This window comes from Nematolebias whitei, chromosome 7 (genome assembly GCF_014905685.2).
Source record: "Nematolebias whitei isolate Nwh7 chromosome 7, NemWhi1, whole genome shotgun sequence".
NCBI classification, from domain to species: domain Eukaryota; kingdom Metazoa; phylum Chordata; class Actinopteri; order Cyprinodontiformes; family Rivulidae; genus Nematolebias; species Nematolebias whitei.
Genome location: NC_056504.1, coordinates 44,464,199 through 44,471,234, shown reverse-complemented (window position 1 = coordinate 44,471,234; position 7,036 = coordinate 44,464,199). Strand labels below are relative to the sequence as shown.

Sequence of the window (7,036 nt, the reverse complement as noted above, 5' to 3'; positions counted from 1 at the left end):
TAGATAGATAGATAGATAGATAGATAGATAGATAGATAGATAGATAGATAGATAGATAGATAGATAGATAGATAGATAGATAGATAGATAGATAGATAGATAGATAGATAGATAGATAGATAGATAGATAGATAGATAGATAGATAGATAGATAGATAGATATTATGTAGGACAGAGGTTGTGTAACTCCTCCATGGTGTTGCCGACTGTTTGTTTAGTTCCTCTCTCTCTCTCCGTCCTGCAGGAGTTGTGTCAGGCCCTCAGCAGCTGTTTAAACGGTAACTCATCGTGGAAAAACAGAGATCTACATTACGTCAGCCCTGAGTCTTTACATCACTGCTTGGTATAGTTTCGTTCCTCAACCACACCTAAAGCTGGGACAGAACAGAAAGTGAAAGATAAATATTCCATAAAATAGGTGGTTTCCAGAGGGAAAGTGTTAACCAACCAATGATACTGATAGTTTTTACTTTTTATTTATTTTGGATCTGGGTCTAAAGGTGGTATGTTTCTGCATTAATACAGACATCATGGGGTAGAGGCAGGGCAGCCGACTCGGAAACTGAAAGGGTTCGAAACCCAGTCATTCCCACATGTCATGGTGTCACTGAGCAAGACACCCAATCCCTAACTGCTCCCCGGGCGCTTACATTGCTGCCCTCTGCTCCACCTGGGTGTATCCCAGGTGCGATGGGTTATATGCAGAGAACTCATTTCACCATTGTATAGGAACATACAATGATGACAACACATAGCACTTATAAAGGTAACTGCACTGATGATAAAAAGCACATTATCACAAACAGAAAAGGGAGTGACTGATAAAGTCTGGATTGTCCTTTCTGTCTTCAGTTTGCAGCACAGTGTTCGATAAATATATGTCTAATAACATTTCGGTTGCTGTGACTGTTTAAAATGAAGCCCATGCTTTCCAAAAGTAATGTTGAGACTGTAATACATGATTTCATTTCCGCCAGGCTTGATTACTGCAGTGCACTTCTTTTTGGAATTAGACCTCCATTGCACGTTTGCAACTGGTTCAAAATGCTGAAGCCCAATTTTTAACTGGTACAGACAAAAGAGAGCGCATTACTCCAGTTCTGGCCTCTCTTCACTGGCTCCCGGTTCACTTTCAAATTCATTTTAAAATCTTTCTGCATGTATTTAAGTCTCTGAACAGTTCTGCTCCCTCCTGTCTCACTGATCTGCTGCAGCCATATGTCCCACAGTGACCTCTGAGGTCAGCAGACCAGATGCTTTTATTGGTTCCAGGCATCGTTTTAAGCTCAGAGGTGACCGGGCCTTCTCTGGTGCAGGTCCAAAGCTGTGGACTTATTTACTACTGCATGTCAGGCAGGCTGTCTCTCTCACTGTTTTTAAGTCAAGTTTAAAAAGTCATTTTTATTCCCTGACTTTTGACACTGTGAGTTGATTTTAACTTGTCTCTACAATGTTAGCCTTTTAGTTCTTATCTTTACCTATTTGGATCTATGTATTTTATCCTGTGTCCTTTGCTTGTTTTTTTCTGCTGCACAGCACTTTGGTTGGCCTTGTTGCTGTTTTTAAGTGCTTTATAAATAAAGTGATATGGTAATAACAATTCATGTGTCACTGTGTGATGGTGCATCCCAGTTATGATGACTCAGGGATCCTACTTTACAGGAAATAAAATGTTCTAGGTGTTTTTTGAAAAGGTGACTCTGATTTATTTTTGTATGAAACTAAAAAATCTCCCAGAACAGTTCTCGTGGTTCGGTCAGCTGTTCTGGATTCTGTGCCATCTAGTGGATCAGATGTCACAGGCGTCCTTACCCTCTCTTACTTTGCTTTCCTCGAACCATTAAATGACTGTGCAAAAAACATTTAAATCCATTTAAACTTTTCTTTTTTAATTGTCTAAGGTTTCTATTTTTCTATACTTGTCGACAAAACTAAAGGTCCACTTTGCTGGTTTGTACACATTTGTTTTTACAAAAAATCTATTTGTTTTGGTTTATCACATTTTAATTTTTTTTCTTAATTTGTAGCCGCAGGTTGTATTTGTCCCATTTTTTAATTCTCAGGTCTGAAATATGACAGGAGACAAAATTATTTGTGAGATAAAAGTTCATAGGCTCAGTAAAATAAAGACAGTGGTCCCACTTCCTGGATTTACTTTGACTTTTTGTTAAGTTTTAACAGCATTATTTAATATGCTGTTTAACATACCGTATTATTTTACATTATTAGTGTTTAGCATATATCTTAGATCCTTGTACACGGTTTATTTTTCTACTTTATATTTTTGCTATTTTTGGGTGTAACTGCGACCTTGTCTACACAATTTCATTCCACCTCATGTACCACATGTGACAATAAAGATCCTTGATTATAAACAGAATATTCCAAAAAATATTGCATGAATGAATATTTTTAGAGCTAAATGTACAGATGGGTATTTCATTTATTTAAAATATATAGTTAGTCTGTCTGAATAAGCACTGACCAATTGCTATTGGTATTAAAAAAAGAGTGATGCGTGCTGACAGGTTTTATTTATCACGTTCATGTACCACGAGGTTTAAACGTTTGTAAAACTGAAATGTTTGTGCGCTGCTGAACAGAAGGCCTTTCTCAAACACACACAGACTTCACCCTGTAGCAAACAACCCAGGGTGACTGTGATCCTAAAATAACCCAGACGGGGACATGAGAGGCAAGGAACGCAATGAGCGTGCTCCAACTCGTAGTCTGGAATAATCTGGATTAAGCCTCATGGCTTTCCCCTTAAAGGCTGGTCAGATGTTCAAGGCTTATATCGGGGGTTTTCCACATTTTGCAGGTCAAAAGGATTGTTTTGATGCTCTGCTGGAAGAGACTCCTGGATTATAAAGTCAACTAAATTCTTCCACTGAATCACGTTCATGCTGCTGCTTAATAAACCGTATTATTTTTACATTATTAGTGTTTAACGTATAGTTCAGACCCTTGTATACTGTTTATTTTATACTTTATATTCTTTTTTTGTTGATGTTGTTGCTATTTTTGGATGTAACTGGGACCTTGAGTACACAGTTTCGTTCCACCTCATGTACCACATGTGATGCGAATGACAATAAAGAACCTTGAGCCTTGATGTTTGTTCTTATTGTGAAACCAGAAGGTTTTGGTCAGGTGATTGCAACACTCGTACTGTCAGGAGGATGAATGGAGGAGGCGTGCAGGCGGGATGATTCAGAGCCACGCCCAGTTTATGGTGAGACACATTTTCCATCTTGATGACTTCACCTTGTTGATGGTGAATTATATAATTGAAGTGAGTTTTATTGGCTCATTCGGCATATAGCTCGACTCTAAATGGCAAAGTGGGATATTTAAATGATATTTTGTTAAGTTGTGACACACTGAAGAGACATTTCTGTTAAGATAATACAAATTCCTCCACTAAATATCCTTTGTGGTTACCATTCAGCTGTTTTATGTCTCAAAAATGCTGCATTATTGTATTTTCTGACATTAAATCTAACATTATCATTATTTTACTGACAAAACAAGTGACCATTTGACTGCCATACATGTGTTCATGTTGGGAAACCTTTAAACGGGTTACATAAGACAGAGAACGTGAGGTCGAACTGTTGAAGCAGCCGGCCCCTCTGGGATTTAAAGCTGTTGTTATTTACAGAGTACTACGACTAAAACACAATTGAATCTTTTTTTTGTTCCTTCCAGCCAATAGGGGGAGTTAAACTAAAGTTAGGTGAGCAGAAAAACAGTTTAGTGCTGTTATCGCAGCCCCTGACTCAGATAAGGGACATTTTTTAATTTGCATACTACAGAATGTTGAAGGCATTACCATTTCTACATGTCATGCTAGCGTTGCTCTTTTTTCTTGTTGTTGTTAACGTTTAGCTTTAAACACCTCTGTGTTTCCAGTGCAGAGCAGAGCTGCTGGTATGACTGAAGCTTTGCAGTCGATAACCTTATTAACGTTTATAAATTAAACAAGTGGGACGTGGTTTTCAAAACACGAGGGATGCTGTGCAAAATGCAGGCAAAGACAAAAAATGAAGTGGCCTGTGTTATCTTTGGAGGTGGTACAAAAAGATCATGTGCTGGAACAGTGAATTAGACTGAACATTTACTGTAATTAATCGTCAGCAGGACAGTTAAAAAAAAAAACAGCATTACAAAAGGACTGGGTCTGGTTCTGGTTGATCATTCTGTGGGTGGTGTCATTCTAACAGCACCTGAGGCAGGGGAGCTGGTCTGGGGCACAGCTCAGGGTAATGCCACCTCATAAGTTATATGATTCCTATGTACTTGGTATGTACCTCATAAGTACCCTGTAACTATCCTGTAAATACTCTCAAACTTCTCCTGAAATGCTATGTAATTACCTTGGATGTACACTCAAAAATACATTTAATTACCCTTTAAGTACCTTAATGTTAAATAGCTTGTAACTGCCATTTATGCACCCACATAAGTACCCTTTAAGTACGTGTAAGTACCCTTTATATACTCTCAAAAGTACACTGTTATTACTCCAATAAAAACCTGTTGTGTACTCTAGTAAGTACCCTGTATCTACCCTGTGAGTACCCTGTAATTACTTTGTAAGTGTTGTGTTTGTACTCCTGTAAGTATCCTGTATGTATCAGAAACAGGTCTCACTTGTAAATGAGTCTTTGAGGCTCAGTGTGATTTCTCTGTCTAAATAAAGGTTGAATGAATGAATGTATCTCTGCAAGTACAAGTACTGCAGAAAATACACCATGGGTACTCTGTCACTATTCTTATCCTCCTGCGAGATCATGTTGGGTCTCCATCCCAAACTTCTCCAAATATAAATGAGGATGATGATGTTAGTTTTGTGTTTCATCACAGAATACAGGATATCTTTATGTTGGAATACTTATCTTTTGTTTTGTCGAGATGTATACGGTTGTCTGAAATGTGTTCAAGAAATTTTACTGGGGCACTTTAGGTTCATTATGAGGCACATGCTTAATAAAATTGATCTGGCAGTGTTTATAGCTTAAGGCTACAAAGGATCTAGAAAAATCTAACAAGGTTAAGTCAGGTCCTCTGGACGGAGTCTTGCTTGTCTTGTTGTTTCAACAAACAAGAATCCGTTCAGATGACCTGAGTTAACCTTGCTGGATTTTTCTACCTGGATTAATGAGCATGCATTAGGATATCTGGAAAACTGTCTAAATATCTCAGAACAGTGTAGTCACTGGGATTTAAATTAAAAAAAAAAACTAAATAAACTTTCTTCTCTGTCAGGGCTTGATTTCACTTTTGGAAAAACTGGGTCCAAATCAACACAATGTCAAAAAAATCTATATCAGTGGTTCCCAAACTTTTCAGATTTTGACCCACAAAATAAAAGTTGCAGAGACCCAAAACCCCAACTACTGATTAGTATACAACCATTAAAAACATTTAACAAATAACTCATCCACTAGTTTAATATTAACTATTAATTAAGTTAGTTAAATATTAACTAAGCTCATATAAAATATACTGTCAAGACCCCACACTTGGTGTTTCATGACCCACAGTAGAGTTCCAACCTCAACTTTGAAAATCACTAATCTCAGTTGTTTTTGGACTTTATGATTATTGCATGTCAGCATGCTGGGAGGAGGATTATATTATTTATGCAGAATAAAAAATACACTTGCCACTTGTAACATTTATGAAATTAAAATTATTTGCAGTGTCAAATACAGTAAATAAATAATAATAATAAAACAGTAAAGAAAAGTTCCCTACTTAAATTATGTTTCAAAAATTTGCTTTTTTTTCAGTTTCAATGATTGACATGTCGTTTTTGTACTACTTTCAACTAAAGAATAACTTCAAGTGATTAATTGATGATTTGAGTCTTTTTCTCTTTTTGTTTACTCTGTGTCCTGACTCGCAGAGTAAAAGTATATGTTTAACTTGCCCCCAGTTTGACCCCGCCATATGCGTGATATCACTGTGGTGTGAAGTTAAACGTGTTCTTCATTAACCCTCAAACGCTGCATATGAAAGATTAAAGCACAGTGAGGAGGATTTACAGCCCTTTGATCAGTAGATCTTTGTGTAATCTTGCGTTTGAGGACGTAACGTGCTTCAATCTGGACCACTGGATTGCTGGGACACTTAAAGCCAGCAGGTAAAACACGCAGACAGTGACCTCCTGACCTTCAGCAGGACAAACAGTCACACATGCTGTTTTTAGAGAGTCTTGGAGGTAAAGAGAAACCATCTGATGACCTGTTAGTTTTAAGAATAGGCAAGCTTGTGGGGCCGTAAAGCCTTTGTCGTGAGTGAAAGCACTTTAAAGAGGAGATTTTGGGAAATCTTCTGAGACGAAATGGCAAAAGGTCATTCAGAGAAATGTCTAAAACACTCTTGTCTTGACTGATGTGGTTATTCCAGTCTGGCAGCAGGAGCAACTGGACAAGTAGGTGACTCAGATCTCATGGAGATCTTGTGACTCTTTACACCCACCTTCTTTTTTTTCTTTTGTACATATAGTTTTGCAGTTTCGCCACCCCTCTCTTCATTCCAAGAACCACACACGACGAACAGTACATGACAGAGAACATATCCTGCCGTCCTGTGAGCGGCTTATAGAAAAGCCCTGAGATCTGATTCTTCTTGCTTTTGAACCTCTCCTTCCTACACATGTTTATGTCCATCATCAGGCTGAGCATCTGTTTCCAACATACATCTAGGGACGGAAGAAAAAACACACAAACTACATCAATTAGACGCAGATGTTGGTCTTGATGGTATGAATGGAAACAAGGTGTGTGGTGAGGGACTTGGTTTAAAATGAAGCGTTAATAAACTGACGTTAATAAATAAAAATGTGGACGAATAAGACAACTTTCTTTTGTCAAGACGACTGTTAGAAACAGATCAAGGAAAAGGATGAATGTGATGGAGAAATAAATAAGGGTTAAAAAAACTCAACCTTATGTATCACACACAAAAAAAACCACAAATACACACACACATATATGTATATATATATATATATATATATATATAT

General features: G+C 37.5%; 2 protein-coding genes across 2 annotated transcripts in view; one reads left to right on the top strand and one right to left on the bottom strand.

Annotated features, from left to right (window-relative positions):
• Positions 1-7,036, top strand: part of LOC119411943 (serine/threonine-protein phosphatase 6 regulatory ankyrin repeat subunit C-like) — a 1,101,338-nt gene that overhangs the window by 11,661 nt on the left and 1,082,641 nt on the right. The window lies entirely within an intron of this gene.
• mdfi (MyoD family inhibitor) overlaps positions 1-7,036 on the bottom strand; it is a 189,614-nt gene that overhangs the window by 144,712 nt on the left and 37,866 nt on the right. The gene's annotated exons all lie outside the window — the stretch shown is intronic.